Source organism: Carassius gibelio, chromosome B25 (genome assembly GCF_023724105.1).
Source record: "Carassius gibelio isolate Cgi1373 ecotype wild population from Czech Republic chromosome B25, carGib1.2-hapl.c, whole genome shotgun sequence".
Taxonomy (NCBI): domain Eukaryota; kingdom Metazoa; phylum Chordata; class Actinopteri; order Cypriniformes; family Cyprinidae; genus Carassius; species Carassius gibelio.
In genome coordinates, this window is record NC_068420.1 from 20,611,112 (window position 1) to 20,636,923 (window position 25,812).

Genomic DNA, 25,812 nt, shown 5'->3' on the forward strand with positions numbered 1-25,812 from the left:
TCTCGGAGGAACAGATACACTCGATAGAGAGATGCGACCTGGGAAATTTATGATCCACGGCCGTCCATAAACTGTCACCTCTCCAGCGCTCCAGATTAGCATGTGATTAAAATGTAGGTCAATATTTATTAAGAGCCGTTATGAAGTCAATGTTAGTTTTATGAAATCCAGTAGCTGACTGTGGGAGAAGTTTATGACTAGATAATACATTTCTTAAGGGGAAGTGTGCACCATGACGTTTATATTCTGTTTAGTAAGTAAATCTATTTTTGCGAAGTTTGTGGGGTGAGATTTAAAATAATGAAAACAGCTTGCTATGTTCAGTCCAGCGAGAACAGTTTGCTCAAAAAATGATTTATTATTTCAAAAGATGTTTTGCAGAATGTTCACACTGCTCTTTTACATGCAGTGAAAGTGAACCTAGAGGCTCCCATGCTCAAAAAAAAAAAAAAAATCACCAAACGTTTTTTAATATAATGACTCAAATTTCAGTCTTTTCCTCACTCGAATCAATAATATAGTATATGAAATAGATTAATTTTATGGTTCTTTTTTTAGAGATTGACAGACACTGATTCAGAGAAAAGAGCAGCATGAACATTCTACTAAATTTCTCTTTGTGTGTTTCACGCCGTCAAGTTTATTTTTGGACTAAGCTTTACAAGAAAATACTATTTCATTGTTTTATACTTCTAAATTTCCTGTTTAATTCAATGTGTTACTAGGTAATTACTTGTAATTATAATTTACAAAATGTTTTTACAAAATAAACTAACTATTTACTGAATGATTACAAACAATAGTAATCATTTAAAAAAAAGAAAATGTAAAAATGCATTAAAAATACACCCGGCTCAAAAATACAAGAGAGATTTATCAGATTATAAAGAAAAAAAAAGGATGGAATACAAAAATACAACAATAATTTTATAATTATTATTATTATTATTATTTTCAGTTTTTATACACTGAATTCATATATCATTTGAATTTGAAAAGAGCAGAAGGCCTGCTCTAAAACGTTGGTAACAGGGATGATTAGATTGATTATAGAGAGTTTTACTGGTTTTGAACAAGAGATCTCAGATTGCGCAAGTACTTCCTGTCGTCAAAGAAACGTTTCAGAATGCGGGGAGTTTTCAACCCACCCCAGAAAGAAGATGCTAATCTGCCGTGCCCCTCTTTTCCCCTCATGTGTGTGTGAGTGTGTGTGTGACATACTTTTACGCACTCAACAGGGCAGTGCATGATGAAGTGCGCTAGCGCTCGCCTGCTATTATAAGACAATAAGATAACAAGCTCTCTTATTCATTCAGAGGAGAATTTCAAGCGGCAGAAATCAGAGTAAAGTACATCTGCCTGCGCTGGGACATTTTTCCACATTTATCTCCGCTGTCTCTTGACGTTTTAGTCGAAATACTGCAGGTGAGAAAGGCTCTGCTTAGCGCGAGACGGGTTGACCTTGTAAACCTTGACTTATTTTGTGCGGAAGAGAGAAAGGGAGGGCGGAGAGAGCAGAGGAGAAGTCGTACCTGTCATGCCTTTCAAACAAAAAGAAAAACGAGCGCTCGGCCCCAAGTACAATCATTCCCTGCTGTCTGGAGATTCATCAGAGAGAGAGTGGGGGAAAAACTGTGGAAAGAAGAATCGAGAGTACCAGAAACTGAGCGAGAGCAGAGAAAGGAGGGCCATCGAGGAAAGAAAGAGAGAGAGAGGGAGAGAGAGAGAGAGAGGGAGAGGAGGTAAAAAAGGCGAGAAGAAAGAGGATTTGTCAGTGTGCTTTAGTGGAAAGCTCACAGCTAAAGGCTGAGGTGGCAGTAATGAAACATTCATAATCGGCACAGACACGCTTCAACACACTCGCTGACACACTGTTTAAGCACTGCCGCCACTCCAAGGTCACACACACACACACACACACACACACACACACACACACACACACACACACACACACACACTGAGAACAAGACTGAGCAGTGTGAATGAGAGTGCTCGTTCTCTCTCTCTCTCTCTCTCTCTCTCTCTCTCTCTCTCTCTCTCTCACACACACACACACACACGTTCAGCACAGGCCATTATGTGACTTTCATGAGGAGGCAAAATAAAAAAGAAAAAATACATTTGTTTTGTCTTGTAACACTGTGTTTGACACACAAACAGAGTTCAAATCTGTACTAATTAGCTTTTTTTGTTTGCTTATTTTTTTTAAACTTTGATTTCAGTTTAAAGAAAATGATCTGCAGACATTGATTGTAGTTGAGTACTTTCTCTTGTGAAAAAGACACACTTGAACTGAATCGGCTGAAGGGTTTACAGAAGTGAATGCAATTTCTTCCACAGATTTTCACACAAATATTAATTTATTCGATGACAATTGATCCAAATACTATTTGACGCACTGTCAATTGTTTTCGGAATTTTGTAATCATTACAAGCTCAAGCTGTAAACACTGCATTTATTAAGTCGGCTTAACTCTACTCCTGACACTAACTGACACATAACATTTATTATTTTATAGCTGTTTATTATTGCACGAAGGATTCTAATATTAAAGATTACCCACTAATTGTAACTATCAAACCAACGTTATTTATTTTGTATATATTTGATCATAAAAAAAAAAAAAAAAAAAACGAATATACACGGTGATAAATAAAGTCTAATTTCTTGACCTGGAAAAGTCCTTTAAAAATAATACAATCTGATAACTCCATGAGCAGTTTTATACATTTTATGAATATACATTTACCAAGCTCTAGAAAAAGGCTATTCTAAAAGGCTATTCTATATATATATTTATATATTCTATCTCCAGTAAATCATGAAGAACTGTAAAGTTGGACCATGGGGGACCTCACAGTCCAAGAGTAGCACTGCACGCAGGATAAACTTCCTAAACGAGTGTTGAGCCGTGATGAAGTGTGAAGTGTGCTGGTACACGGAGAAGAAAACAGCGGCAATAACAGCCTGTTTAATTGTAAGGGTCAGAGAGAGGGCAGAAAATAGTTGCGAAAAAACTAAATTAAGACACTTTTGGTGCAAGAAGTGTAAGTGGACCTTGTAAGTGGACTTTGGGGAAATAATAAAATGCTATAAAAGTCTAGAATATGAGCTCTTTAAGCTGGCGGTGGAAATGCCGTTTATTTATTTATTTTGAGACGTGTTCAGATCTCCTCATGCCGCCATCTTCTGTCTTCAGTCTCATTTTTCACTCTTTATAAGTTTCTGCAGTGGTCCAATCAATACCTATCAAAAGTATTACACTCACAGATTCGTCACCAGCGCATAGAGACTCAGTTCACATGCAGGTGAAAAAACAGATCGAATCTTTGTTTTTAGGGTAATTACTCCTTATCTTACAAAAATTAACCATGGGATCAAATTGTAGATAGCAAATTTTATATTCAAAGTCTGTTGTCTTATAAAAGAAGAGTTTGCAGTCGCCAGTAAATAAGTAAAGTTAGTCATGCTGTTTTCAGTAAGTGAGTACAGTTTCATTACAATCCAAAAAAGCACCGCTCATTGCAACCCTTATATTTTATTTATTAATTATCTGACTTTGCTAACACATATAGTGGCACAGCAATTTAACGTACAAATGTAATAAAAAAATAGTTTTGTCATCACTGTTGTTCCAAACCTGTATCATTTTTAATATTTCGACCACACACTAAACACACAAAAGCTCTTATTTTCCATAAAAGAAAAGTGATTGGTGACTGGGAGTGTGAAACTAAAAAAACATAGTTTTATGCATTTTTGTTGTCTTTTTTGCATCTTGTCAGTCTGAGTTCCCATTCATTTTCACTGTGTGGAAAAGAGCAGCATGAACATTCTGCTAAACGTCTGCTTTTGTGTTCCACTTCAGAAAGTAAGCCACAAAGGTTTAAAACAACACAAAAGTAAGGAAATAATGAGAGAATTTAAATTTTTAGATGAGCTAATCCTCTTTTAGCTTGTTAAAATTAGATGGATGCAGCGCGATGCAAATTAACGCTGGATAATTATCCATTCTCTCACCCGCACAAGTCTCTCTGCTCATCGATTCTTAGTCTGTTACTAAACCTCAGTTGAGGAGTCGTGTTAGTCCATCTCTGTGAATAAGTCTGAGCCGTTAAACACTCAGTCCTGAGGCGAACACCACGCTCATGTGCTGAAGCCCCTCAGCGGGAAAGAAAACACCCCAAACAAGACTTAACCAGAACCAAACTAAAGAGCGAGTCTCAGCGACAGCAGCGGTGTGCAGCGTCTAATAGAGAGCTAAAGCAGCTGCGACGGGACGCGTTTCTGGAGATTAGCACCTGAAACTCAAAGTGCCTGTGACTGCATCATTCATCCTCGTTTCTATTAGAACTACATCTCCTGGATATGAACATGAGAAACTAATCAGGAGAAATCAGATATTGCGACGGCCCTGCGGTGTGTTAAAAGAAAAACCCACAAGAGACAGTGCGCTAAAGAGCTAAGAGCTGCTATTAGGCCCACAATCTTATATGATGTTATATTAATAACAATATCTGTATATGACTTTGAACAGTGACTCATCCAATCTGACTTTCTAGTTAAAGCAATGTATTGTGTAAACTGAAGAGCTAAACAGGAGGAAATTTCGATAAATTTCATATACATATATATATAGCGAGAAGTTTGATGTCAAATTAATATTGCACATTTTGTTTGGATTTATTTGCATGCTCTTGAAGACAACCTGAAATGTCCCTCAAAATCCACTGATGCTTGATGTAATTGCTATATAAACCTGACTTAATATATGAAACAATTACTGATTATATTATGAACTGTGTTGTAATTATAATTTTATATATGTATAATAAACCATGACTCAATCGAAGTGCTAAGTTAAAGTTTTGATGTTAGTTTTTACTTCCATAACCTGATATAATCGCTATACAAATAAACTTGACTTGATATATTAATTAATTATTAATCATTATTATTTAACAACAATAGTTACAAAATATAAATAAATAAAAGAACATGATTGTGTTTGCAATTAAATACAACCATACTAATACTAAATACTAGTATATTACATAACATAAATAATATAATCCAATCTTATATTATACTATATAACAGTGTAATATCAAATTATGAATATTTATAAAATGTAAATTGTTTTATATTAATTTCAATTATATTAAACTAATATTCTAAATATATTGAAATAAACAATTTGCTGTATACTCCAATAGTTTAAAATATCATCTTTATCATTCTAACTATAAGTATATTTTATTAAAAAAAAAAAACAGCAATGAATCTGACTCAATAAGTAAATAAATCAAATCTGAGAATTTTGTTCAGATTAGTTTGTTTAGTGTTTAAGTCGACCTGAAACATGACTCACAGCCAACTGTACTTCCATACTTCAATCGTGGGATTTGATCGGACGTCTCTATATAACTTGACTGAATCGGCTGGGATTCGATCGGACGTCTCTATATGACTTGACTGAATCGGCTGGGATTTGATTGGACGTCTCTATATGACTTGATTGAATCGGCTGGGATTTGATTGGACGTCTCTATATGACTTGACTGAATCGGCTGGGATTTGATTGGACATCTCTTAATGACTTGACTGAATCGGCTGGGATTTGATTGGACGTCTCTATATGACTTGACTGAATTGGCTGGGATTTGATCGGACGTCTCTATATGACTTGACTGAATCGGCTGGGATTCGATCGGACGTCTCTGTATGACTTGACTGAATCGGCTGGGATTTGATCGGACGTCTCTGTATGACTTGACTGAATTGGCTGGGATTTGATCGGACGTCTCTATATGACTTGACTGAATCGGCTGGGATTCGATCGGACGTTTCTGTATGACTGAATCGGCTGGGATTTGATCGGACGTCTCTATATGACTTGACTTAATCGGCTGGGTTTCGATCGGACGTCTCTATATGACTTGACTGAATCGGCTGGGATTCGATCGGACGTCTCTATATGACTTGACTGAATCGGCTGGGATTCGATCGGACGTCTCTATATGACTTGACTGAATCGGCTGGGATTCGATCGGACGTCTCTATATGACTTGACTGAATCGGCTGGGTTTCGATCGGACGTCTCTATATGACTTGACTGAATCGGCTGGGATTCGATCGGACGTCTCTATATGACTTGACTGAATCGGCTGGGATTCGATCGGACGTCTCTATATGACTTGACTGAATCGGCTGGGATTCGATCGGACGTCTCTATATGACTTGACTGAATCGGCTGGGATTCGATCGGACGTCTCTATATGACTTGACTGAATCGGCTGGGTTTCGATCGGACGTCTCTATATGACTTGACTGAATCGGCTGGGATTCGATCGGACGTCTCTATATGACTTGACTGAATCGGCTGGGATTCGATCGGACGTCTCTATATGACTTGACTGAATCGGCTGGGATTCGATCGGACGTCTCTATATGACTTGACTGAATCGGCTGGGATTCGATCGGACGTCTCTATATGACTTGACTTAATCGGCTGGGTTTCGATCGGACGTCTCTATATGACTTGACTGAATCGGCTGGGATTCGATCGGACGTCTCTATATGACTTGACTGAATCGGCTGGGATTCGATCGGACGTCTCTATATGACTTGACTGAATCGGCTGGGATTCGATCGGACGTCTCTATATGACTTGACTGAATCGGCTGGGATTCGATCGGACGTCTCTATATGACTTGACTGAATCGGCTGGGATTCGATCGGACGTCTCTATATGACTTGACTGAATCGGCTGGGATTCGATCGGACGTCTCTATATGACTTGACTGAATCGGCTGGGATTCGATCGGACGTCTCTATATGTCTTGACTGAATCCGCTGGGATTTAATTGGACGTCTCTATATGAAAGGTGTCTGGAGGGAGGAGGGTGACGTCGTCATACAAAAAGAACAGTTTTAGATTAACATCCAAACTTTTAGAACCAAAACAAACTTCACTTTCATCTGAATAACTCACGCAGATGAATCTCGCACAATAAGAGCGGGAATGTAAACGGGGTCGATTCTGATTTCACATAAACTTCATTAAGGATTCACAACATACTTAACGAAGTCCATGAATGATGCATCCACCTATAGCATACATCCAGACTCTCCGGTCATCTCCACACCAGCGCCTTCCTCCTGCTTTTGATATATAATTCATCCAAAACACAGCATATTAATAAGCCGTATGATCATTTTGTTGACTGTGCGCTACACGAAGTATATTAATGTAAATGCAAACAGTGCACATCAGCGTTTTTGCGAGTTGTGTTCCAAACATACAGCGAGAAGCGCCAGTTTCTTCACGAAACTCAACCGTAACAGCAGTGACGGATCTCGCAAGGTTCAAACAAACTCATCAGCTATTGTCTATAACAGTAGGGCCGCCTGGGCAACAAACAATGGGATCCATATGTTGATGAATTTCTGAGCCATATGTGATAAATAAAAAATGAAAAATGAAAGACGGAGGGACAGGCAGGCGTGGCGAGATGAATCTGTCTCTCCAGAAGGCAAGAGCGGAGGGAAACAGGTTTGCGAGGCGAGGGACGGACAGAGAGGAGGTGGGGGTCTCTCCAAGCGTCTGTTACGCCGACGAATGCAAACGAGCCAATCTGCTCGACGGGAGACGAGTGAAGAACCGCGAGTGAGCGCGAGCGCGCCGGGACTGTCAGGTGCTGACGGCACTCACACAAACGGATACCTAATGACTCGATTTATTCAAATGCCGCCCAGTTCCTTCTAATGGTGTCTTCCAGCAGCATTTCCCCTCGCAGCGCTCGCTCTCTCTGTCTCCCAGCCGGAGCGAATGTGGCGTTTAAGGGCCCTAATCCCTCAGAGGGACCCTCGCATCTCGACACCGCGGCCCACGGGAACTCAAGCATCTGATCAGGCTCTGAAACAGCTGCCAGATCCGTCGAGATCCTGCTAACAAACATCCTGCTCACGCTTTAACAACAGAACACACACGTTATCTACCTCATAACTTTAATCATCACTTATTAATAGATGATAAATAAATAATCATTTCTAAATACATGGAGAACATGGGTGTACAATACAATTTGTGTAATATAAGTTTATATGTATAAAGTAATACTGATTATTTTGTTATTTTTATTATACATTGGGTAATACAAGGCTATGCAATTCAAGCTTACAGTTCTAAAACAATTTTAATTATATTGTTATTGTTTCTTATCTGATTATTATATTTGTGTTATTTTCCCCCTTCTGTTTGCTGTATAAGTGATATGCATTGTAAAAATTTTATAAAGTGATATGCATTTTTATTTTTTTAAAGTAATATTCAATAAAAATTTACTAAATAATAATAATAATAATAACTTAATTATTACTAAATCAGTCAATTAAAATTGGCTGTTTTTGAAATGCAAACATTCTACATACAACAGTGCATATGATATGTATATTATAAGTACATTCTTATGAATAGTTTCGTTTCAAACTATATATACATACATATATATATATATATATATATATATATATACATACATATATATATATATATATATACACATAGTATATATGTGCACATTATATATTTAATACAGCTGCTGCACTACCGTTGCATCACATGTTAATGCTCACCTTGCAAAAATAAAAATAATGAACAAAAGCGTAAATATTCAGTGTTTTTTTTTTTTTTTTTTTATGAGCTCACTTGAAAAACGCTGATCTGACGGAGGATTTTCATTTATAGTCTGATGACTGAAATGGAAAAAACAAAAGTATGTTTGAACTCAGGGTGTGGAAATAAAAGCATGAAATAAGCACGTGTATAATACAAAGCCATAAAATCATTAAACGCAGCGGTGGGTTTGTCGTAGGCGGGAGAGATTGGGATCGGGAGATCTTCTACATGAGATAATCTAATTCCCCATAATCCCTGGGCAAATATGACTCCAGCTAATCTCAGCATCAATATTGGCCTTTCGTTTTTAATTATCACATCAAACAGAGTGCAGTACGATCAGAGTGAGTGCCATTGCTAAGTCGCACAACATTTTTAGTATTGTCCTGTTTGCGCTGCATTGACATCTGGCAACAACAGCGAGGGATTATTTGGCGTTTGGCACATGGGTCGCAGGAACACTCATCAGCGACCACCACACACTGTCCAGGGTCTTCCTGAAGTCTCCAGTGATTCAGAGACACACACAGTATACACAGTACATGCTCGGGGCAAAAGGTACAAAAGATACTTTACATACGGTATGTACCTATAAAGTACTAATATGGACTCTTTACCCACATTAAAAAATACTGTAGTAATTTATCGTAAATACTATAGCTGTTTTTGAACCATACTATAGTAAAGTGTATTATAGCTCACTGTATATATTATAGTATTTACAACACTTTTAAACTATAGTGAACGATGAACTGTAATAAATACTGTAGTATACTTTAGTCTTTTACAGTAAACTGTAGTGTATTGTAGTATTATAGTAGTACCCTACAGTTGTAGAAAAATGAGTACAGTATTGGGTAAATTAATTTGTTTATATTACAATAATTGTTATATTAGCATAGCAACTATAGAATTACACCAACAATTTCATTCAAGTACTGTACTATAGTATAGTTCAAAAACACTATAGTATTTACTATTAATTACAATAGTATTTTTAACATGGGTACCGCCACAGTGACAGCTTTTGTACTTTTTTTCTGATTATTATAATAAATTGGTACAAAACCCGTAACTGGGGTGCCTTCCTAAAGTACAAAAGTTCATATTTGTACCTTCTTTACCCATGAAGAGTGCATATTAGCATCTCAAAGGTCCTTCAAAATACATATTGGCCACTAAAGTGTATAGTACACTTTCTGAAAGGATACCACTCCATTCACACTTTTTTCGGATGTCATTTTTGACTCCAAAAAGACAAAGAGTTGAATGTTGAATTGAAATATTACAAAGCCATACAAACCGACAAATAGGAAAGAGCCAGCCCAATCTCATGGCAATTTGTACATATTTTACGACGCGGCTAATTCGTACAAATTTGTACAACCTCACTCGTACAAATTCATTTTATTTTTGCTGCATCGTACGTATTTTATGAGTTGCACAATTCATAAGAATTCGTAAGAATTTGTATGAATGACCCGCCCCTAAACCAACCCATAACTGGGGTCTAGACAAATAAATCCCAACAAATTTATCGTCCAAAATCGTTAGGTTAGGGTTAGGGTTAAGGTCATGTGAATTGGTACGAATTAGCCACCTCGTAAAATATGTACAAATTGGTCTTGAGATAGCGTTGGAAGAGCAGAATGAGAAAACAAGCCAACGGAAGTTGACTGATAGTTTTGATTCACGAGAGTCTCAGAATCTCACTGAAGAAAACAGATGAACACTGTACATATAAAGTGCGGGACTCTATAGAAAGGTCCTGTACTCAGCAAGTCCCAGTGATTTACACGGCTTTGGGATTTATAGCACTTTGAAAGAACATAATAACACTTGCAAACACAATAATCATCTGGAAAAATAGAGAAAAAAAATCCCTGCCTTTGTTATCTTACAATTACTATTGTGTACTTCATTGCATAATGGCTCTGAACAGTGCAGTTAATGGTATTACTGGCACGAGACCAGCGCTTGGCTTGTAAATAAACATAATGGCACTTTTTAATAAATTACTTCACCTCGACACAACAATAATTTAATCACCCTTATGAAAGAGGGACAGGTTGACAATGCTGGATTTATGAAGTTATAGATTAGTCATCATCATTACTCTTGGATCTGTAATATATTTCTCAGATGAATTTGCTAATGTGCAGTCGCTGGCTAAAATGAATATTGGCCGACCACCGTGCTTTTAAAACGCTGGACTGCGTTCAGGCTCTTTGGAAAGCAGAGAGACATGTTTCATATGCTCAGATCTCAGGCCTTGACGTTGCTTGGCTTTGCATTTATGGCGTTTGATTTAAGTTACCTCGCTTTTACCTTAAAATACAGCTTTTATGTTCTGTGTTCTGCATCTGTGAGATTAATAAAATGGGTTGAGAACTTCACTTCTCGGCCTCAGAGCATTTTAAGTGCAGGCTTTTTATATTTTACTATTTCTGTAACACAGCGAGTCAAAAAGTAGTAATATGTAAATAGTTTAAATATAAAAGAAGAAACATTTCTGATTATCATCGATGTTGAAGACAGTCGTGTTGCCAAATATTTTGTGGAAACTGAGAAACAGTGTATTTTTCCGAATGTTTGATGAATAGAAAGTTCAAAAGTTCAAACAAATGTATTTATTTGAAATAGAAATCTTTTGAAACAAATGACTTTAGTGTCACTTTTAATGAATCTAAAGCATCCTTGCTAAATAAAAGTATTAATTTCTTTTATAATAATAAATAAATAATTTGAACAGCAGTGTATATTCTGAAATATGCGGCTGTATTTCTCTGTATAATGATCAGTTTTTCTAAATCTATAACTTGAGAAATGTAGAGGACGTCTGTGTAGTCAAATTATTGACGAATGCTTGAAATGCTTTGCAGTAATGCACTCTATGTAATTTTGCTCTCTCCTTTGAGTTATAAGCTGTGTTTTATGAAGGGCAGGTTTTTTAATGACTTGATATGGAAGCTAACATTGATATCGACTTCTGACTGACGGCACGTCAGCAAAATTTCATACCGTGGAAACTCTGCATATTTTTTTGCAAATGTGTTAACGTATGGATGAACTAAATATAGGCGAGCGTTTGATGGTGGCAGACTGGGTTTCATCCTGCTCACACACACATGCCCCGAATGATAAAGGTGACCTGATGGGTTTGATTTCAGCAGATTGATTGAACCAGGAAGAGAGAGAGCGATGCAGAGAGGTCAGCGGTCCCAGGACTGGCACCCGGAGACAGGACCACACCAACAGCCCAAAATACACAACATCAACAGCTGACTGAAAGAGGTCCACCGTTGCTTCATATTGTAAACATGGTATTATAGTTAACTAAAATAAATATGAAACTAAAATGAAAACCCTATAGACAACGTGTGCTATTTGGAACAAAACAAAACTTAGAAAAAACACTTGTCATTTCTTATTTTATTTTTGTTTCAATTGATGTACTAAAACTAGCATTTACTAAAAATGAATGTGAAATGGAAAACATAAAAACACTCATAAGGCATACTGAAATAGCACCGTATTGTCATGTAATAGAAGTAACATGTGTTTCTGATCATGCTTCAGATTGAGTTTTTAAACTGAAACTAAAAAGAAACACAAAGAAACCTGTAGACGTTTATATGTGCGCTCGAGACAAAACACTGACCAATGCTAATTTAAATGATGAGAACTTTAAATGTTCTTTTAGAAATCATAACAAACGACTTCATTGCGTCCTGAAAATTAGTTTGGCTAATTTCTGATAACTAACGATATTCTATAATCGAACACATTGATGAGTGTGTCACACAGCTGCGTCTGATTGGCTGAATTATTAATCAAATCATCTTCCGCAATTAGCATGAGCTTTGAGACCCTGTATAATGACAGTCATAGCCGAGTGTGTGTGTGTGTGTGTGTGTCCGTGACACTGACCCTCCCTTGTGCATCCAATTAAACAAGAGCCCATTAAAACCAGTGTGTGTGTGTGTGTTCATTAAAAAGTCAGTGATCAGTCTCATCTACAAGAGGAACACAGGACCTGCTGCAGTCACACACACACACACACACACACACACACACATTTTTCCTAATAATGTGAAGGTGTGCTTGCTATACATTTTTAAGGACTGCAGAAATGCATGAACCAAATGTTTGTCTCAGCAGCATTCAACCCTCATCCCTGTTCTGAACACCCTGTCCCGGGACAGTCACACCATCAACATGTGCTGAATCAGGAGAAAACAACCTGATAAAACCTCAATAAACATCCATCAACATTTTTAATCATGCCCTTAATTCTTAAATCATATTCCTCTAACACTTGTCTGGGATATATACTTATATCTTCTTCTACATACTCTTAGTTACACTGTATGACGAATCACTGGAAGATTCACTGACTTTGACGTCAGAGCTAAACTTTGTATTGTTTTGTAGTAGCTAGCAGAAAATCTGAATCAATATAGCAGTGATGCTGATGATTGATTTGGAGACGTGTGTTGGTGTAATGCAGCGGGACGTGTTTATATGGTTTTTACAGGACGGGGCTGTAATAGACCCATTCACATGCAAGCAGCATATTTTAGGATGAAAATAACACTAAGGAGTCAGGATTACTCTCTCGCTCTCATTTCATGTGTTAGATTATAATTGCGTTTGCAGGAATTCATCACTTTGTATGTTTTATATGTGAATACAAGTTATGAATAATATTATGAATTATAGATGGCAAAATCACGGCATTATGAGTAACCGCTTTACTGAAGGACACACGAAGACATGAAAAAAAGGTTATGAATACTGAATTTGTTCCAAATAATTTGAATTTGTTGTAAATAAATGAGGAATATATACCACACACACACACACACACACACACACACACACACACACACACACACATGTATACAAAATATATAATACAGCACATGAATATTGATCACATTCAAAATAAAAGTTTTTGTTAAATTAATGTATGGGTGTTTATTATGTATATATAAATACAAGCACATGCTTGAAATACATTAAACATAACACAAAATATAAGAATATAAATATATAAATGTATATACACATGTAAATATTTTCTGAATATATACTGTATGTATATAAAAATACAAAACACACACACATATATCAATTGAAACTTTTATTTTTGATGTGATTAATCGCGATTAATCATTTGACAACAGCACCAATATATATATATATATATATATATATATATATATATATATACTGTATATAGCGTACACACACACACACACACACACACACACACACACGTAATGTATTGTTGTTCCAAGCAGTGAAAATAAAAAGTAAGCTGAAGTAAAATAAAGACTGATTGTTTGAAAGTAAAATAATAAAGGAAAAAGGCAAATAAATAAAAGGAGGAAAAACTAAAAAGGGAAAAAAGCAGTGATACACACACGAGCAAAAGCAAACAATAAATCACTATCACACACTACTGGTGTAAGAACAGCCACACACACTCTCCTCTATTGTTGTGTGTGTGTGTGTGTTTGCTGTATAAATCATGCTGACATCAGCGTCGGTGAAAGTTGTGCTGTAGTCCTTCAGTGAGACAGACGGGGAGAGAGAGAGAGAGAGAGAGAGAGAGACAGGAACAGGAAACAGGAGTGAAAGAGAGAGAGCGGGGGAGATGATCACTTCGACCTGGGATAACCGATTCCCGTTTCATCGTTCCATGACATTCGCTGACATTTAAAAAGCCATTAGCGCCACAGTGTCCATCGCTCCTGCAGGATAATGTGATCCTGTGTGGCTGGATTAACTGATTACAGTGACCTCACGCCTCCAAAAAGAGGAGTTTATGACATCGTCACCTCGTTAGATGACATGTGACATCACCGCCAGAAGAGCCTACATTCATCACAACTCCCAAAAAAAAACATTTAGTAATAGCGGTTTCTATTTTATTGGCACATGAAACCTATAAACCTAAAACTTCTCCTCAAAAGCATCACACTTCCCTTTTGAAGTGATCAGTCGTTAAATCATTTGAAATAACGAGGAAAGTCCCAATGACCATGACTAACTCGATGATTGATGACACCTATAGAATGTGAGCATCACTTGTCATAATATAATCTCATCATTTCCCAGAGACTGACGTGTTCGTGCTGACAAGTACACGATGGAAACAATAAGACACAATCTCTTCAATCTTTTTGTTTCTGCGTCACAATTGCAGCACATTCAATTTAACCAGTCTTTTATTTCTATTAGCCGACTCTAGTTCTTTCGGTCTTGGCTGGAAAGGTGTGGGTGTGTGTTACATTACATTAAGCTACTAAATGCCATTACATCACTTCACATTATACTTGACATGATGTTACATCCCTTAAGGTTGTCACTTTGCATTGTTACATTATGTCGTGCTATGCCATTTTGTTACATTCCTTAAATCACTTTGTTACATTAAATTTGTGCATTTAGCAGATGCTTTTATCCAAAGTGACTTGCATTGCTACTAAATTCAAGCTAACAGTTTTCTCCTAACGTGTTCCATGGGACTCGAACCCACAACCTTGCGCTTGCTAACGCAATGCTCTACCACTTGAGCTACAGGAACACAATGTTAAAAATGTTACATTATGTTAAATTGCACGCTGTTATTATATGTTGTGTTACGTCCCAGTGTATTCGTTTTGTTACATCACTAAGTTTACATCATGTTACATTGCACATTGTGTTATTTTATGCTGCGTTATGTTGATACATTGCTATGTTCCAATGTACTATATTCGTTCTAAGTTGCCACAACATGTAACAATGCAACAAACTGTGCTGTGTTTTTTATGTTGCATTGTTATTATCACTTTGTTACATCATGTTGAACTGTATATTGTGTTCCACTATGTTCTGTTCTGTAATGTTACATTGTATTTGTTCTACACTGGTACATCTTTGTTACATTATGGTGTACTGTATCTTGTGTTACATTACATTGTTACACTATGGTGTGTTTTCTTACATTTGTATTTATAACCTTTTGTCATGATTTAAAGAAACAATTATTTTAGTGTTCCTGTAGCTCAATTGGTAGAGCACTGCGTTATCAAGCGCAAGGTTGTGGGTTCGATTCCACGGGAACACATGATAGGTAAAAATTGATAGCCTGAATGCACTGTAAGTCGCTTTGGATAAAAGTGTCTGCTAAATGCATAAATATAAATATAATTTGCATATTAAAACACAAAGTACTTTACATTTAAAGTCAATATATTTTAATTGATCTAAACGACAACTTTATCATTACAAATGCGTTATCGTAAGTTTAAATAAATTCACAAAATACGAGTTAAAATATAATTAAAAATACTGATGACCTTGTATTTTAAGAGACAACTCTACTCTTGGATTGATTTGCTTTCACTTAGATTTATGCAAATCTAGAATCAAGATAAAAAATGGCTCATAAATGTCATTGTGAGATCAGACATGAGATCAGCCCAATCTCTGTGTGAACGACAGATGGATGTGATAAGATCTCAATGCTTGTGTTAATGAACAGCCCTCAGTCAGGGCTGCTCCTCAAATCACTTCCTGTCTCGTGCGGTGGATCACGGAGATTGAGGAGCGGGTCTGGCCACAGGTGAATGTGACAGTGAATGAGCCACAAATAGCAGAGATGATGATTTGTTTGTATGTTGATGTGGCCTAGTGGTTGAAGATCTGAGTTGGTAAGCCCATAAGGGTCGATCCACGAGTGATTACCACTGAGCTCTCGAGCGAGTCATTTCAGAAGGTTTTTGCATGTCTCGCAGCCGATCGTGGTGTGCAAATTTGAATATGTGGAAGTGACATGCAAGAGCTGTGGCGGAGGGATTTTTTTTTTTAATTAATGACATTTCAGTCTGTTTTTTAGTATTCAAAAGCAAGTCAAAATCTTGGAATATAGAGCATAAGAAATCTTTTATGGTGCTATTTCAGTATTTCAGCCCCAGTCTCCATTGACTTTCAGTTTACCTATCTGTAAATGCTTGTCTGCACTTTAGACACTACAATTATAAAAAGACAACAGAATTATGAGTCAAAAGCACCCTTAAGTTCTACATTTCTACATAGATGCTACTAATTTCATCTAAATTCAATCTATAACACATTTTAATTGCAAATAATATTTGTCTACAAAAAAATATTTAGTTTGTACTTAAATCAATTATTTTAAAGTACGTTATTTATTATAAGGAACTCTAAAGCTACTTTTTCACAATTAGTCTAAATTAGTATTAGTCCAAATACTGTATAACCTTGTATATTACATTGTATGCTTCGATTTTCCTGTGAATAACAATGATATTTCAGTATTTTTCATGCACAAAAGCTGGTCATAAGTCTTGGAATATAAATCATGAGAGTTTTCTGTTATTTCAACAGTCCCAAGTCCCCATTGACTTTCACTGTACGGAAAAGAGCAGCGTGAACATTCTGCAAAGCTTCTCATTTTGTGTTCTACGAAAAAGGCTGTTTGTGACTGAATTAAATGTTGCTCAGGAAGATACTGCATTACTTGAAATACTTAACATCGATGTAATCATTATATTACATTTGAAACACATACTGCTAACACATCTCACACGAACAGCATCCCTGCCTCAAATAAATCCCTCAGAATTCCTCCACGGCGCCTTGAAATACACATGTGCGTCTGACAGATGGACAGCGGCGAGCATTGTATAGGATTAACTGCAGGTACGATACAGTAATTACATACGCTACAGCCTTTCACACACACGCATCTAACGCAAACACTATTTATAGCTGCTAAGCATATTAATTTATGAAGCTGTATTGTTTAGCACACAAGCCGCGCCGTCCGAGAGCCAATAATGTGCTTTACCACAGAGCCACGGTGAGCAGATAAATAATGTGAGTATTGATATAATTAAACTCTCATTTCCAGGATAAATAGGCCTCATTTTACTGTAGTTAATTGTCTGTTTTTAGATAAACACTTTTGCACTATTAACTTTCTCTCATCCAAGCGATGCACGCTCAATAAAATGCTTTATGGGAAAGTTGAGACGTAAGACCAAATATGTGTGTTCTTTAGCGGTGAAGAGACAACAGGGTGATAAAAGGGTTTCTATCAAAAGAACGACTGGCGTTTAACCCGCCAGCTAAAGCTGAAACAGCTAAACCTCAAACTGTGTGATAAACAGATCAGGGCCTCGGTTCACACACTTGTGTGTGTGTGTGTGTGTGTGTGTGTTTCTGCAAGATTTCTGAAGTTTCGCTGACTTCAGTGATGGCAAAACTGCAATATTGAACAAACGCCTCCGTTTACTTCCTTTTTACTTTATACTTAAACTAGTAAAACACCAACTGTATCTTTTTTAAATAATTATGCACTTTTTATTTATTTATTTTTTGTTTCAGAGTAAAAATACCTATAAAAAAATCTTAAAACAAGATACATTTACTTGATAAGAAAAGAAATGTGTAAGATTTTCAAAATATAACTTGAAACAGTTTGTTCATGTTTTAGCCGTAAACCTCACAACGTTTGATATATTTGTAAGACACACAAAAACAAGTCTAATTATCTTAAGACATTTTGGTTCTTAAGTAAATTTATCTTGCTTTATAATGCTAATATCTATACAAATATCTATTAATAGTAATACAAAAAAAAAAAAAAAAAAAAAAAACTTAAGATACATGTAATACAAGTATATGATTTGTATATAAATCAAAATAAGTCAAGTTTGGTTCTTGTTTTAGGGATAAAACTCACAAAAAGTTTTTTTATTTATTTATTCTTAAAACTCAAACAAAGTTAGTCCAATATTTATATTATATAGTCTTCATATCTTAAGATGTTTTATTTCTTAAGTAAATTGATCTTGTTTTAATGTTGTTTAGATATTATCACTGGTCAACAAGATAAAAACGCTGGTTCAGAAAATCACTGTGTGCAGATTTACAAACACACTAGCAACTTAAAAAGTGCAACACTAACACTGCAAACAAACAAACAAACAACTTAAGTGTATTTGTCTTGTTTTCTAGAACAAATGTTTACTTGAGAAACAAAATAACTCATTTTGTTAGTTTTTAAAGTTTTGTTTGGCTTTGAATTAAGACTTTTCTTTACCATATAATGGCATATATTTTGCCATATTTTTTCTCATAAAAAATACAAATACAAATAAAAAAGTTTATACAATTGTATAAAACAAGACAATGTAATTTTGCTTCTCAGTTAAATGGATCTGATTCAATAATGGTTAGACATTAGTAATGGAAAACAAATCAAAATACTAAGAGAATCTCAAGGAATTGGAAGATCTCGAATGCTAATTATTAATAATTCTAGAAAAGTTCTATACACCGATGAACACTGGTAAGATTCTGGTTCTGCGGTTTGATAATGAAAAAAATGGTTGTTGTTTTTTTGTCAGCACATATTGATAAATTGTGGCGTGTGAATATTCATACGCAGGTATTTGGTGACCTTTTGAGACGGTCAGTAATACCGCTGACCTTCATCATGACGTGTACGTGTGTAAGTGAACTAAATGACCCTGACAAACTCTTCCACTGCTGATAAAGAGTTATAACACACACACACACACACACACACACACACACACACACAGTTTATCCGGCAGCAGGGAGATGCAGTAGTGAATAAACCGGCGGCACAGCATCAGTTTTTTTTTCTTTTTATCTTTTCTGCCCTTTCTGACTTGTGTTTATCAGATGCGATGTGAAACTGGTGATATCTGCTCAAACTGAAACCAGACAGTGCAACATCAACAGTCTTTCATGTGAGAGTGTATGACATTTTACATCACCACGTGGAGCAGGTTCATTTGATTTGCAAGAAGAGTTCATGGAGACTTTTGTTTTTATGTGACAGAGATTTTGCTCATTTTTCAGAGAAAACATGAGATCGTTTTGATAGATCAATCATAATATGAAGGGAAAATGATGATAATACATTTCTGTTGTATATTATAAAGACAAGGTGGTGTTTTCTTATTCTCTCTTTCTCTCTCTTTCTCGCTTTCACACACAATTGTTTCTTGCACTTTAAATGTCATAAAAAGATGATTTTTATTAAATCATTCTTAACATAAGTATCACTTCATTTTATATATAAATATATATAATATTGTAAACTGTAAACTGTTAGTCTGCCTTCATAATTCTACTCCTTTTGGAGTACATTTAATTTTTTTGATTTTAGTTTTTCTATTTTTTGTTTTTTGTTTGTTCACCCTTATCCCAGACTCATTTATAAATTATGAAAATCCATCATTAAATATCAATGCCTTTTTAAAATCCATATCATCTAAATAAAGAGTAAAATAAAAACACTCCTTTTAAAAATTTACTGAGGAATTTATTTCTTATTTTTTTTAATTACAACTAACTTTTTTTTTTGTATTTAAGGACATTTTTCTGCCTAAATTTGAGATTTAATTCAATATTACTTGCATTTTCTTAAATGCTTGTGAAATCTACAGTAGTAAGTTTACAGTAAATCCTACACCTTTTACAGTATAGCTGCTGGTGTCATTTCCAACAAAACAACAATTTTACACCTAACAAAGTTTACTGAAAAGTTATATTTTTCCTCATGTTTAAACACTTTTTGTCTAAAAAGCTTAAATTAATTTTTTCTTTATATTGCTATGTATTACTCATTTAACTCACTGTTAAAAAAAATAGGATATTAATCTGCTATTCTCGTCTTTGTGTCATGATCATTATTGACCTCTCTGCACTTGTTTACCATGAAGATGAAAACAAGATGTGATTTGATGTGTGTGTGTGTGAATATGACCGATTCAGCACCGTAAACCAAGCACAGAAAACCACCGACAATCTGTAAAGAAATCTTTCTCAAACAGTACGGTATAAAGTCGGCTTTACTGTCCTCAAGTGCTCTCTGTATACACGACTCAGTACACTCCTGCCAATAAACACACACACACACACACACAGAGCGTTAGTGCTGAGTCCTGCATCGAGAGTGTGTGTGTGTGTGTGTGTGTGTGTGTGAGAGAGCGGATGGCGGTTCTGATGGTTCTACGAATGCGAGGAAACAGCCGGTAACTCGAGCCGACCAGCGGAAACACGCAGAGAATATGAGGTTGGAAAACTGAGCAGAGACAGAGAGGAAAGAGAAAGACAGACAGAAAGAAACGTGGGCGGCACGGCTCAGAGATCACAGATAGCCATATCGCTGGAGAGGTACGATTAAATATTAAAAGTACAAGTCCTCCCTGCTGACTGCTATTAAATAATAGAGATGAACAGACGCAGGACACCTGTTCTTCTCAGCGCTTCGCTCTCTGAGGACCAGACGAAGGCTCCCAGACCAGCACTGCACGCCGTTTGAAGAAAAGTGAAAAGATTCAGCCTGGATGGTGGAGGAGTCCAGAGAAATGTTATAAATGCAACTGAAATATACTGATAACAGCAGCTACATTCATTTAATTTGATGTATTTTACACAGTATTTGTGTACGAGGCTGGTTTTTATGCTTGTTACAGTGGTATGTCATGCTATATCAGATTCTGTAGAATACAACACTGCTATTAATTTTCTTAATTTTTTTATGATTGTGAATAAACTTTTCAGGACAAGAGCTCAGAGGTCATTCAGTTTTGACGATATGTTTCTGTAGAAGGCAGAAATCAGTGGCATTTTAACTTCATTTCTAATAAATTGTTTTATCAGTGAAGAACTACATTACCCATAATTCTGCGGTGAAATCCACCAATCAGAGCATTCGCGGTTAGTTGTTGTTAAAATAGTGTTTTAAAACTTAAAATTTCAGTATTTTTGTCTCGTTTTCCAGTATAAATACTTAAAGTCGAGGTACATTCACTTAATAAAAAAATTAAAAAAATGTAAATATAAACTTATTTTCTAGAAAACAATTCACAATTAAGTGAATTTATGATTAAAAAGACAAAAACAAACGAAAAAATCTTGTATAAGTTCTTACCACAATGGCAGATTTATTTCTTTCGTTTTTTCTTTCTTTCTTGTACTTTAAGTATATAATTTTATGATTATTATTTATTTTTATTTTTTTAAACAAAACAGAATATCTTGTGTCAGGTCACTTCGCATCTAAATGTAACTTTGTTTAAAAATGTTTACAAAAAACCCCCAAAAAACTATGAGTTAGAAAACTTTATTTGCAACTATTTATAGGATGAGTAGTTCATTTCCTTGAAACCTTGCCGTTTTCATATTTTTTTATACATTATATTATACACACCATATATAAATATTTTTGCTTAAAACTAAAGTTTAGAAGAAAAGAAAAATAGAATTTTGAAATTTTCTGGGAAAAACAAACAAACAAACAAACATTTAGAGTCGAGTCTGTGCTATTTGTGTAGCATGTGAAGTTGCTGCCTAAGAAAAGCGTTCCCTGACAAGGTTGTGCCTTAAAAAATAGCTCCCTATGTAGGCAGCAGACAGCTCTCTAGGTTTCTGAACAGAAGTACGCTCTCTTTCAGCTCGATCACGACTGCAGCTCACTCCTTCGCTTCTGGAATAAAACAACACAAACCGTCCTGGAAGTCAAACAGGCCTCCTGATATTTATTCTGCCTCTTATAAGAAGCCAAGCAGCTCCTGCCCTGCACACATGTATATGTAAAACACAACTCTGCAAAACACACACAGAGCACTGGCTAAGCCTCATGCATGCGCACTTCATTGTGTCGGAGAAAAGCGCCTTTGCACCTGAGCGCCGCGTGCGATTAAGATCTGGCGCACAGAGACCGTCGCTGAGGTTTCTGAGGATTGAGCAATTGCCACACACGCGCTTTCCCACAAAGGCCTAGTTACACACACACACACATAGCACGGAAACACACTCTAACCTCAAATCTATCAAATTAGAGCACATGCAAGTTTAAAACAGGCCTAAAACACAAAAAAAGAGAGGTCAGTAATGATCATGACACAAAAGACAAGAGAATATCAGATTTCCTGAACAATGGCCTTAAATAATAAATACATAGCAATAAAAATAAATGAGTTCTGTGTGTGTGGTTGGAGGTGTGATACATGTGCTAATTGCACTTTTTATATTTCCATCTAAGACGCCGCATCATATCCTCTCCAAATCAAACTGCCGAAGTAAGCTTTTTAACAACACGTCTCAGCCACAAACATCACAGTTTGGTCGAATATCATTCAAATGTGACGTGTATTGGCCTTTTTGCTCTGGAAAAACTATTGCACAATTGTCACAGCAAGTTCGGGAAACTAGAGCAACTTGGTTCTCCGAGCCGTGACCTCAGTGTCACAATGTGTGCCGTCAGATCTGGCCTTCTTGACCTTCGCTGACCTCTGCCCTCTAACTCGGACATGCCTACCACATGAGAGCCGCCGAGACGACAGCGTTGACATCGTCCGCCAACACCGAAACACACAGAGCTGTATGTGTGTAAACGTGCAATTGGTGATATTTATACAGTCACAAAAGAAAGATTCAAATCTGATATGTAATAGAAATCAATGAGATGTACAAAATCTAGACGACAGAAGGCATGTGCACAACTTGTTTTCCAGCAATGTTTTGATCACACTGATCATTTAGAGGCCTTAAATTAACACATTATTATACAGCAGACTTTATAGGGTTAAACAAGTAGTGAGAGGAAACTACAAACTATAGCCGTAAGATTCAAGCATGTAGCATTCGGTCTCCTGGACCTAAAGAATCCATCAAAAGCAGAAGCCAGATACGAATATAGCAAAAAATAAAAACACAGCGCGTTTATTCATCCTAGCTTCTTCTCTGATAAGACACACTATTCTCCATGAACACAGATGCATATCGCAGTTTATTATTCCAGAAATAACTTCCATTTGTCCGTCCTGAGACATATCCCAAAGCTAATCTCACGCCGTTAGCATTCAAATTACCTATTACGCTAGTTAATACAGCGCTGTGTACGAACATCGCGCGAGGTGAGAGGGCAGCTGCTACAATGCTATCATACATAAAAATGCTCTCTATTCATATCAGTGGCATTTAAATTCCTAAAGCTAAACAAGCAGCGGGAATCATTCTGGAAGGATAATATCTTATGAATATTTGATTGTTTCCTTGAAGGGGTGCTACGTGGGCTAAACAGAGGAGCGCTAGTTTGTTGACAGTGCTTAAAAAAGGGATTTTTTTTTCCGCCCTTGTGTGGTTTAAATTACTGATGTTTATCATTTAGCGCTGCGCTAGCATTCACTGATGACACTGTACACTTATTCCAGAGCTGTCAGTCACCAGCCTGATGCTATACTTGGTCGATCAACACGCACGCTAGCAGTTTTACAAAGCTAAGATGCTAGGAGTTTGTACCGGGGGAAAAACAACACATTTGAATTGAGCTGTAACTGTTTTTTACCTCATAATATTTTTGTCTTTTATCCACTCATTGACTAGTTAGCTTCTAGCGTGCCCAAGCTGGTTTGGTTTTGATGGTTTTACAGTACTGTGACACCCTATAAAACCTACTGTATCCTTTTAGATACATGCATTTCTAAGGCTTCAACGTGATCAAAACATTGCTGAAAAACCATCTACTACATGCCTTCTGCCATCTGATTGATAGTTTAGACTTGTTTTAAAAAAGTAAAAGTCCTTGACAATTCTAAAAATGTCCAGGTCGCAGTTCACTTGTCTTTTCTGATGAGGAATCTTTAATACATTTGTAAAGTCAGTTAAAAAGAACTTTAGAATGTTATGAATATTTCAAGGCATAGCAATTATTTGATTATCCCATACATCATTCTTTACAATATCATATTAAACCGTATTGAATACGATCCATCAGGCTTTTGTTTTTCTCTCAATCATCATTTCATAATATGGTTTGCTACCAACAAAATTTAACAACAGAGTTCTGAAGAATTTAAAGGGATACTCCACCCCAAAATGATAATTTAGACATTTGACACAATTATCATTTTGGGGTGGAGTATCCCTTTAAACATCATTTTACTAATGCCTTATTGGGAGATATAAAGTGATGACTGATATTTGCATGCATTTTGTCTAAGTAATCTGATATACTGCCAAAAGGATTCATGTACATTAGAATTTCATATTTTCTTTTGTACATACAATTACCACAAAACCGCACCAATTTTGGCCATTAATTGAAAAGGGTTCTCCCTTGACTTAGAACATGGCACTGAAATATTACTATATATTTAAATCCTCTAATATTACCATGGTACAGTGCCTAAGAAAACTACAGAAACACACGAGAATCTAACTAACTAACACAGATCAGAGGCCTCTAAACGTGAAATGCGAGCGTTAATCTTCTTTAAGGAGTTGGAGTAATCTACGCATCTCTCTATTCATCTTCTATCTTAAATTAGCAGCGCAAACAGGTTCTCTGAAAAAAGAAACCCTGCACAAAGGCCGCGGCACTCCTGTATAAAGAAATATGCAGATGGAAGTTGATGTATGAAATTAACCTTTGCTTTTCTAACTCCTGGCTCTGGCTCTCGTAGCCCTGCCGCACATGTAGCATACAAAAGACCGGCCGGCCGCTCCTGCATATTGATTCTCCGCTCTCAGCCTCCTCCTCCTCCTCGTCTGCCTGTGTTTCCCACAAATCTGCATGGAGGACAGTAGGGAATATGGTTTATGGGAGGAAGGGCTCGTTCCTCTTTTGTGTACACCGTTCTTTAGCATTACAAACTAGCTGCTTCTCATGCCGAGCACGAGTGGAAACGCACCCTAGCGGAAACCATCCGGCACCTTGGGAAACACACCTTCAATGTCTTCTATGCAATTAAGAAGGACATGGACAGCTATATAAATAAGTAGAAATTAAATAATGAACAAATAAGGGCAAACAACCATCAAAATAAGATTTAGCAACTTTGCTTTGTTCAACTTTTGGACTAAATGATTGTGCGTTTATAGTGACTCTTACGAAAGTATAGCAGGGTAAATTTTGTTACAACTAAATTACCATCGCTTTTGTTCTTCACAATTGCATTTAGTTAGTTAGTTGGCTTCTACTTTGTGGCCTCATATTTTATAGCTCCTTTGACGGTGAAATTGAATAATAAAATGTGACCCTGGAGCACAAAACCAAAAAGGTATA

General features: G+C 36.3%; 1 protein-coding gene and 1 long non-coding RNA gene across 2 annotated transcripts in view; one reads left to right on the forward strand and one right to left on the reverse strand.

Annotated features, from left to right (window-relative positions):
• The window catches only part of LOC128014440 (uncharacterized), a 30,859-nt gene extending 5,360 nt beyond the window's left edge, over positions 1-25,499 (reverse strand). The window contains exon 1 of the long non-coding RNA XR_008183544.1: positions 25,175-25,499. This is a non-coding gene — a long non-coding RNA (uncharacterized LOC128014440). The remainder of the gene's footprint in view (positions 1-25,174) is intronic.
• Positions 1-25,812, forward strand: part of LOC128014423 (histone H4) — a 201,962-nt gene that overhangs the window by 70,746 nt on the left and 105,404 nt on the right. The window lies entirely within an intron of this gene.